The sequence below is a fragment of the Suricata suricatta genome, chromosome 10 (assembly GCF_006229205.1).
Source record: "Suricata suricatta isolate VVHF042 chromosome 10, meerkat_22Aug2017_6uvM2_HiC, whole genome shotgun sequence".
NCBI classification, from domain to species: Eukaryota; Metazoa; Chordata; class Mammalia; order Carnivora; family Herpestidae; genus Suricata; species Suricata suricatta.
In genome coordinates, this window is record NC_043709.1 from 3,309,526 (window position 1) to 3,319,623 (window position 10,098).

The following is a 10,098-nucleotide window of genomic DNA, read 5'->3' on the forward strand; positions in this document are numbered from 1 at the left end:
GCCGGGCTCGTCACGGAGGCGGCCAGCGTGCCACCGAGCTCTAGACGGAGCCCTGGGACAGGGCTCGGGATCCGCGGCAGCGGGCTTCCCTCGGTGCCCAGGGCGACCCCGCGGCGGCTTTCCGGACAGCGCTGGTCCGGCGGAGGGAGGGGCGCGGTGCCAGGTGTTGGGGGGGCAGGGTTCGCGGGGTCTGGTGAAGTGCAGAGGGGCAGCGCTCTGAGCCCAGAGGTGGAGGGGGTGCTCAAGGTGCCTGGCGGAAGGGGGTGCCCTCGCGGTGCCGGGAAGGCGTGGGATGGCGGGGGCACCGTGCCCAGAGCCGCTGCTGCCCAGCTCCGAGCTCGCTATCTTCCTTCCCCGCAGAAACAACTTCCTGCTCGCCTGGCCTGGAGCGTAGGAGCTTCGGGGAGAAGTTCTAGGCCGCAGCTCTGCGCTCTCCGAGCCCGACAACTACACTGCGACACCCTGGGGCCGCGCGGTTCCCTCCCGCGCCCCCTCCCGGGGGTCGCGCCAGGCAGGGCTCTAGGGCTCGGACACTGGTGATCATGCCAAGAAGGCCCCAGCAGCTCGAACTGCCTGCTCCGCAGGGGCGCCGGCGTGGTTTCCCCCACAGAGAGGCCGGCCTGGGCCTCTGGCGCTGGGGGACGACACTGGGTCACTCTGCTCGGACCCCCTCTCCCTGTCCGGGCATGCCCTCTCTCAGAGCCAGATGGACCTGGCTGTCCCCGGACGCCCGAGACGGGGGGCCCAACAGGAACAAGGCCTCCTGGGCCCCTATTCTGTGCCTGTCTCCCCCCAGCACCCCCCTCCCTGTCCCCCCCCACTCGCCGCCGGCCTTGGCATTCTAGCCAGTGTCCCTTGACGTCACATCTCGCCATTTCTGTCAACCAATTGAAACTTGCTCGTTGTCATAAAAATATATATACTTTTTATGCCATTGGTACATTCAAAAGTTACTCGTGTGCCCTGCTTCCCAGGAAACTACATTCCATATTGGATTGGACTGCCCAGAAAGAGGGAACTGGCCCTAGGTGGCAGGGCTGGGCTGGGGCCTGGGGTGCCCACCCACCCATCTACCGGAGAAGCTCTCTAGGACCCTATGACCTTGGCCTTGAACTGTGGCGGGACACCCACCTATGACATACATGGTTTCATGGGGAGGGGGAAAGGATCTACTAAGGAATCTTCCAAAATTGCTTTCCTGGGTGTTAGACTCTTTCTGTGGCCTCTTTTTGGGGGCAGCTTTTATTATCTCTCTGAGAAAATGGAGTTTTAGAAAATGGAGTCGAAACGTTTCCCAGTTACTCTTTTCATTGAAATGCTGACCAACTTTCACTTTTCACAGCAGAGCAGAGACAGCCCAAGCCGGGTGACTTCACAATGGGGTGGCTTTTCCTCTTTCCCCGAGGAAGGTCCAGGGTGGCCCCCCCGGCCTCCAGGACCCGTGGCGTCCCTCGCTGGGTGCCCAGGAGTTCCGTGCTCCTCCTTCCTCAGTAAAGGACACCCTCGTCGCGGCTCGGGGCTCAGGAATGCCGAGTCTATGTTCTAGCAAGACGGCAGAACACGTCTCTTGGCTAGTTCTTCCCTGTGACAGTTCCCAGCCCCGACTAGGCCTGCGGGGTACAAGAGCACATCCTCCAAACTTAGTGTGTGCGGGGCAGTCTCAGAGAGCCCCAGAGCCCTCCATCATCTCCCCCTTGCTGCGGCCACACCAAGAACCGAAGCACCACCGGAAATTGTACACCCCCGTCCCCGTCTCGACTGCATGGCTCAACGCCTTGAAAAAACCCATCAGACGGTCTGTGGCGTAGCAACTTTGGGGCGTCCAGAACAATACTTTTGGAGACTGGCTGGACGCAGAGATCTAAACACTAAGTCTCGGGCCCTTTTAACACCTTGTTTTTCCAAAATAACGCGCAAGCTCGGAAACTACCGAATGGGGATTTTGGAAATAAATATATGGTTACTATTTTCACATAAGACCATTCCCCAAGGGCAACTTCTAGAGGTGTGCATACCTCTGTGATAACGTACACACACACACACACACACACACACACACACACACACACACACTGCAATCCAACAACTGCACTATAACCTATTGATAATCACTTTCCTAAACACTATAAATATTATAACTAATGTGATACATGTTTTGTGATTAAGTTGGTGGATTAAAACATTGAATTTAAAAAGCCGCAAAGAAAAAGAGATTACCTTACATTATGCCACTTACAAGTTTCGTTCCTTTGGCACAAATACAGATTTGATGATGCATCATGACGGAAAGCAATGACTGAATGCCAGCATATTAACTTGGTAGTTTTCACCTGAAATCATTGAATAATCATACTGACTTGCTAACCTTTTTATTAGCTGATTTTTTTCTTGCTCTCACACACATTAATAAGTTAATTTGATGCCATCCCCCCATTTTTATTTGGTAAAACAAGAAATTGGGTGAGTCAGAACGATATTTGAGAACACACACTTTTCTTTTAATCCTCTCTATGCTTGGCAAGGATTTACATATAATTTGGTTACACATTCAGAAATCAAATTCTGCTTTATTCAAGGAAAATCACGGCTTTCAGGTAATTCCATTGGGCATTATCCAGGTTGTTTTTTTCTTTTTTAAGTCTTTTTCCAACTTGCTATCCTATGACATTATTCAGAGTAAATAATATTAGCAAGTGTGCTCAAATGATCAAAAACGAAACTTGGGACATTGACTTTGTTGGCGAGTGCTATTAGGAGGGTGAGGCTTCCGAGGGGAAGAGCTCGCTCGGTGTCTGTGGGCCCAGAAGTCATAGGAAGGCTTTCGCTATACCAGGATGTTTACAGTATTGCCTTAGACAGTTATTTTTTCCTGATTTCTCCCAACATCTGCCTAATGGGAATGCAGTTGGCGACTTCCTGCTCCGCCTCTGAGCCCGGGTCCCCGGCTCAGCCTCCGGCCCCTGGCCAGCCCCGAAGGCCACGGACACTCTAGTTCACGGTCTCTACGCAGCGACTCCTAATAGTTAAAAAATTTCAGTATCCAAGACATTCCAAGGACTTAGGAAACAGATGCATTTAATCTAATTAAAAGCAAACAGGATGCGTGTGTGAAAACTTACATTTTCACTTGGGTTTTGAACATTCAACTTTGCACACTCAGGAATAATGAGTGTGCAGTAAGCTTGAGATTGTGGGAGCGTGGCGGCTCCTGGCTTAGATGGCACTTTTTCAGGCATCCCAGACAATCGCCCTTTTGGGGAGCCGCTAAGAAGCTTTGGGTGCTGTGTATAGAGGCAAACCAGGCTTATGATTTGTTCTTTTCTTTCCTTTTTTTTTTTTTTTTTTTTTTTGGCTCTTCTGTTTTGTTTCATTTGTTTGCTCTTCTCTCAAAGCAGTTTGCCAGTTTAGGATTCCATTTCGATCTGCCTATTTTCTAACAGCACGTACCCCTACTTTTGTGCGCAAACCCACTGGCATCAATTTGCACTGGGTAAGCGCTCCTTTCTTTTCCTATGGAGATGGCTGAGGAAGAGGAGAAGGGGAAGAAGTCTGCCAGCGTGGGCGCAGGTGGAACAAGGGGAGGGTAAGTGAGTTAGGTCTTGGGCTGCGTAAGGAATGCGAGCAGGCATCCACGGAGGCGATCCCTCCTTCCCAACACAGTGAACCATTTCCAGAATCTTTTGCTCTAGGTCGCCCCGTTTCATGTCAAACTTGGCATTAGCACACTAGCAACTGACATAAAACTCTGGCCATAGGACAAGCATGTTTGAGAAACCAAGCAAGAGGCAAAACTCCGCATTAGCTTCCCCCCACCCCCAAAAAAACCTAGCATGGTGGTAGACCATTTCTCTCTTTTTCCCTTTCAAAACAGAAATATGTATATATGAGTACATCTGCCCTGAGGATCAGCAGCACACCCGGGACTCTCTCCTCACTGATGGGGCAGGGACTTCACACCCTCTGTTTAGAAACCCATAAGCGGCTGTGTTGTAATATTTAACACACTTTAGAAGTCCACACGTTCACCTCACATGATGTGATACCTGTGTGTGCATATTAAAAAAAGAAAGAAAGAAAAAGCCTAACAACCCTGAAAGCATTCTGAAGGCTTTTTTTTTTCAAATAAAAGGAAAGCAAAAAACAACAGAAGTCTGCAATAAATATGTGTTCGATCGCGCGCGTGCACACACACAGTGAATATACTGTATGTAATGTACACGCTAGTATCAAAATTCCCCCTTACAAAGCGGGGGAGCCCGAGTGGCTCAGTCGGGTAAGGGTCCGACTCTTGATTTCCGCTCAGGTCGAGAGCGCATCTGCTTTCAGAGCAGAGCCTGCTTCGGGTTCTCTCTCTCTCCCTCTCTCTCTGCCCCTCCACTGCTCTCTCTCTCTCTCTCTCTCTCTCTCTCTCTCTCTCAAGATAAGTAAATAAACATTTAAAAAATCTCTCCTTACAGATGAAGAATTACACTTTGTCTTTTTCATTCTGCAGTAGTAACAGCACAAGTCAGGAAAAATGAATTAAGAATGACAAGCCAGGAGCCCGGTTACACTCAGACGCCAAATGCCAGCGCTAGGTTCTCGGCGTTTAGGAATAAGAAAAAGCACAAACTAAAGTTTTTTAGAACAAACTAAAGTTTTTAAAAATAATTAACTCTCAAAGAGAAGTGGGTTCTGAATTTAGTCGCTCAATTCTGCAATTCCTAAAATGGAGGCATCGTCAATTGGGAAATTAATATCTTCCTGAAGAATTTAGTGCACCACGGATAGCAAATTCGTATTAGCAATTAAAGATAGATTGGCACTTGTAATTTAACAGTTGCTACTAGACAAAGTTACCTATTTCCACAAAAATGAGAAGACATCAGAAAATCTGAAAAGAACTGCTCTCCCCAAATATCCAAAGATTGCCTTCATTTCACAGTTGAAAGCCTTGATTTATTTGAAATATCTTTGCATCCTATCAATCCTTTATCCAGAACCTGAAAACAGTCGTTGACTATTTCAATAACTATATATTCTTTGTGAATCCCACGTAAACAGACTTGAGCTATTAAAATTTTAAAGCAATGTTAAACTGAAAACTACCGAATGTTTTTTTTTTAATTTTCTAAAATAATGCTAAAAGTCTGTTGAATTTTTCTCCCCCATCACCAGCTGAAATGAGAACTTTAGGACCATTTCTTAGCCATACAGATCTTCAGTGAGCTAGGTAAAATATAAGCCCTTAGGATAAAGAAAAAGAAAAGAAAGGAAAGGAATCCTGATTAAGAACACAAAAGGTTCATGGTTAAATTGCACAGGACAGCAGGCATGTTTTTAAAACCAAGATTTCACAGGTCCGTTCTTTAAAATATTGTTTCCACAGAACCCTAACTACCTGCACAGTGATCACATGCAGACTGAGGGGTTTTCGAGGTGACAAATTCACAACTTGACAAATTTGGGTTGTTTGAAATTTGACCACAGTGGTCTTGTTGAAATACTCCCATTTTATTTTCTTAAAATCTAACATGATTTCACACAACACAGCGAGTAATTTGCTTTATATATCAGAACAGCCTCTTTTTTTTTTTTTTTTTTTTTTTTTTTTTTTTTTTTTTTTTTTACTGTGTGTAAATATCGTGGCTTTTAGATCTGGTTAACACGAAGTTAAGGCTGGATTTTTTCATAGATGCCCTTTCTGCAAAAAGTAAAGAAATGTTTCAGCTAAATTTATCACTGCAGGACAAAATCATATTTAACAGCTGCAAAGAAAAATACTGGGGAAAAAACAAGAAAGCCGATGCTTTCGTCCTGTTTTGTTTCTGGCTATTTATAGAGCAACGTTCGATGGACCTCCCAATATTAAAATGACATGAACTTCATTTTTCTTATGCAAAAGAAAGCGGTGATGTAGGCGACCAGGTAAGGGTGGCGTTAGTCTTGAAAATTGGAGTCCATGTAATTTTCACACGAGGGAACTATATTTTAAGAATTTCTTCAAACTAAGGAGAGAGGGGCACAGAGGTGTGGTTCCCCCACGATGGTCGCGGGCAGCAATTTTTAACCACCGTCAACGGCTTTGCTAACTAGTATCTTCCCATTACTAACTAGTATCTTCCCGTGAAGCAGTTTTCCACCTCTGCGTTCTAAATGCGCTGCGGGGTCCTGCTTCCAAAGCGGCCCCTTCCGCGTCTGCTTGTCCGGGAGGGGTGACTGCCGCCTCCCGCCCGCACACCGCCAACCCCGACACCCGCAGCGTCTCAGCGCAGAATGCCGGAAACTTCTAGGAGGGCTGCAAGGCTCCCTGGGAAACTTCTCTCGCAGGAGGAAAAAAAACTTGCCACGCACACCTGGACCTACAGACTCGGAAAAGCTAACCAGCCGCGGCCAAAAACCAAAACACTCCAGCGCCCGAACACAGTCGGCAAGAAACACAGAGCCCTTTGACGCCACGCACACACTTGTAAATAAAACCGCTCGGAGGCAGACAGGCTGCCTGAGCCTCCGAAGACAGCCAGTTGGTGCCTCAAAATTTAAAATTAGAACGTTAAATGTTAACAACACGAGGGTATCCTGGGATACGTGTGTGCGTGCGCGTGTGCACACGCTTGCGTGTGTGTGGGGGTGTGTGTGTGTACATGTGTGTGTGCATATCAGCACCCCACGGCCTGGAGCTGACTTGAGGTCTTGCTGGGGCGCCCCTAAACCAGGCAAAGGGCAGGCCCTGCCCGGAGTCTCTCGAGGTCACTTCATCTTTGTATGACACACGTGCAAACCCCCAAAAGCAGCGACAGCGTAACCTGCTGTAGACAACAAGGGCCCGTCTCACATGCAGACAGCCTTTCCTTGGAATAAAAAAGATCGTGATTTGTGGATGGCAGACCACGCTGACCGCATCCTTTGTCATCGGGGCAAATGCGTCCCGGCCGCTGTTGGGGACCGGCGTCCACGAGCACCTGCAGCTCTGGGCGCTGCATGAGCTGGGTTCCTCAGGGAGGAGGTCCCGTTTTGTGGGCTGGGCCAGGGTCTGGGCCCCGCAGACCCTTCCCCTAGGCGGGTGAGGCATGACTGCCGACAGAGTCTAGGCTTGGACTCTGGGATAAACATCCAAGGTTCTCGGGAAGAGGGTCTCTGGAACTGTCACATCCAGTCCCCCAAATTGGGGGCCATCTTGATGTCACTTCCAGAGGCCTCGAGGGGACAAGGATGTTCTGTATCTTGCCCGGCCTCTCGCCATGCTTGGCCGCATCCTTCTTACAGCAAGACAGCGGGTTTCGATACAGTTCAAGTCAATAAAACCCCGGAGCATATAGTCCGTGCTTGGCACCACAGAGTCCCTGGGAGTTTCAAACGTAAAACAGCAGCCTTATAGGACAGGGTTTTTCCTAAGGTCACAGGGACAGCATCTCAAGTACGTACAGCAAGTTCGTCATAATTTACAGTGTTCTCCCCCACCTCACGGGATCCTCACGACCCGAGAGGAAGACAGAATAAGAATTATCACACCTCCCTAAAGGCCAGGGGAACTGAGGCCCAAGTGACTTGGCCAGATACTGCTCAGACCCGGGACCCTCAGGCACACATGCACCTTGTTATGTAGGCTTGCTTTCCCTCTCTCTCTCTCTCTCTCTCTCAGACATCACCACCCACCTCTTCCTACTCAGACACACATAGGCTTATTCTATAGGTAAGAACCGTTCCCAGGAAAAACAGAGCCCCATTGAAATCTGGGTCCCAGAACTGTCGTAAGCGGGCAGCTTTGGCAATCCCCCATCCCTACAGCCAAATTCGGTCGTCTAAGGCGCCTACCCCTCGCAGCCAGGTGCACCCTGATCTCCTCTCCAATCTGGGCCAGGATGAGCCGACCTCCGGTGTAAAATCGCAGACACAAGCCCGTGCCTGGGGCTGCCTCGGTCCCCGTAACAAAGCAGCCTCGCCTGAGCTGAGCGGTTGCACTGCCCTCTGCCCACCACCCTCTCTGCCGCGGCGCACGCAGCCCCCCGAGAGCAGGGCGTCCCCAGCCAAGCAGCCAGGGTGGCTCAGAGCCCCACCGGAGCCCTGCCCTGGCTTTCAGCCCTCTTTGAACCTGGCAGGACCGTGCAGGCCGTTTCAACGTAAACAGCCAAGCAGGTGACCAGGACGGCCTGGGAGAATCTCCACGTCTCACATCAGCAAGGACCGCGGACTCCTGGCTGCCTGCGGAGTAGGCAGTTTTCTCCTGGAGCGGTGGCCAGGGGCCTGGGCCTGGACATCAGCATTCTGCAGGGGCACGCGGAGGCCGGCCCGATGCGGTCACGCACCTCGGAAAAGGGAAAGGTCTGGTAGTTGCTGCTGCCATGAGGCACCTCCACAGAGGAAGGGACCGAGAAAGCCGACCAGAGGGCCTCCCTTCCCAGCGGAGGTCTGCACCGCTCACAGAGATGTCCTGAATCACCTGTGTCCCCACCAGCTCACACGCACTCGGGGCCCCCGCCTGGGCTCCAGCCTCACGATGGCCAGCCAACAGCCAGCACCTCTGGAGCGCCGAACCTTCCCGAAGCCAAACTCCAAGTCAGAATATTCCCCTCCTCCAAACTTGACAAGCTCACGAACAAACATACCATGGAAGAGGCCTCCAGAACACAGTGAAGTGAATACAGCTATGAAGTGGAGGAGGGGGGGCGTGAGGGCCAGACCCACCCTGACCGAGACCTAGAAGGCATCCTGTGCCTCTTCAAACGCAAAGCCTGCGAAGACTCCTTGCTCTTGTTTCTGCCCCTTAATTACAAGAGAAAGTGCTTTAAAAAAAAAAAAGGCAAGGAACATCTTTAAAAAAAAAAAGTTACAAGGAACTAAGTCTCAAAAGCTTTTGGGGATAAAAATTATAACCCTGTTCAGAATGTGGGGGAAAACAAGGAACGCAGAGAACATGGAATGGGCGAGGTCTGACCTCAGTGCCAACTGCGTTCCTAATACCTCTGTGACCCCCGTCTTACCTAGAACCACCCCCCCACTAGGCAAGGTTGTGAAGCCTGGTGGGCAACAAGGTCCACAAAGCCCGGGAGGGGTCTGAAGGGTCCCGCTGTCCCCTACAGGGGACTCAGCGCAGCTTCGTGGATCTCCTTTCTCTCCCAGCTGCAGATTCCCGCAGAAATAAAGAGCAGAGAAAAAAAGAAAAACAAGGCACAGTGAACCTCTCGGCACCTCTGCCTGACCTAAACGGCGCCGCATAGAGGCGTCTTCTGCTGGGGTCCCAGGGCCCTTCCCCCAGGGGGACAGGCACCATGTCGCTGCCGTGGCTGTCTAGGGTCTGCCCGCGGACCAGGCGCATCAGCTGCCGGCGGCCTAGTGTCCTGCAGCGCGTCCGGGCTGGGTAGGGGGACCGACTGCCTCTGCACCTGCTCTGGCAGCGAGGAGGCCTGCGCGCGCCTCCTCCAGGCAGCCCCTGGGCTCGCGACGGCGGGAGGCGGGCGGGGTCGGCGCGGGCCGGGGCGGGGCCGGGTCTGCAGCAGGTCTGGGGCCTGGGGTCTGCACCCCCCACCCCCGGAGAGCGGAGGCTGAAGTCTGAGCCTGCGGCCCGGCAGCCCAGGTTCGGGGATCGGGTCCTCAGCGGGGCAGGGCGCGGGCCGGGGTCCGAACCGAGGTCTGAACTGAGGTCTTGGAGTCCGCACGGGGCAGAGATAGGGGTCGGCACAGGGGTCCCTGATCCGAGTCCGAGTCCCGAGCTCAGCCGGGGTCCGGAGGCGGGGTCTCAGTCTGCATCCGGGCGCGGGTCCGAGATCCAGGGCTTGCCGGGGCTGGGGTCCCATTTGCGGGGTCGAGGTCCGGGTCTGAACAGGGGCCGGGGTCCGACTCCGGGTCCAGGTCCAAGCAGGCGCCCGGTCTGGGGTCGGCGGCGGCGGCGGCGGCACGCGCCCCAATTAGCCGCGGCGGGCGGTGGCTCGGCCCCATTGAGGGCGAACAAAGGGCGCGACCCCGGGGTCAGGGAGTCGCGGGCCGGGTGGCCGCCGCTTTGTTCGCCCGCCCTGTTTACTTTGCTGAAGTAAAGCGCACAATATATTGACTAAAGCGGATTAGAGGGTCGCGCCCCGGAGGCCGGCGGGACCTCCCAGCCGGGCGCCTCCCAGGTCGGCC

At 52.1% G+C, this 10,098-nt stretch overlaps 1 long non-coding RNA gene across 1 annotated transcript; it reads left to right on the forward strand.

Moving 5' to 3' along the window:
- Window positions 1–6: 6 nt before the first annotated feature.
- Window positions 7–949, forward strand: LOC115304115. The gene is made up of 2 exons (XR_003914315.1): window positions 7–93; window positions 361–949. It is a non-coding gene; the product is annotated as an uncharacterized LOC115304115 (long non-coding RNA).
- Window positions 950–10,098: the final 9,149 nt, after the last annotated feature.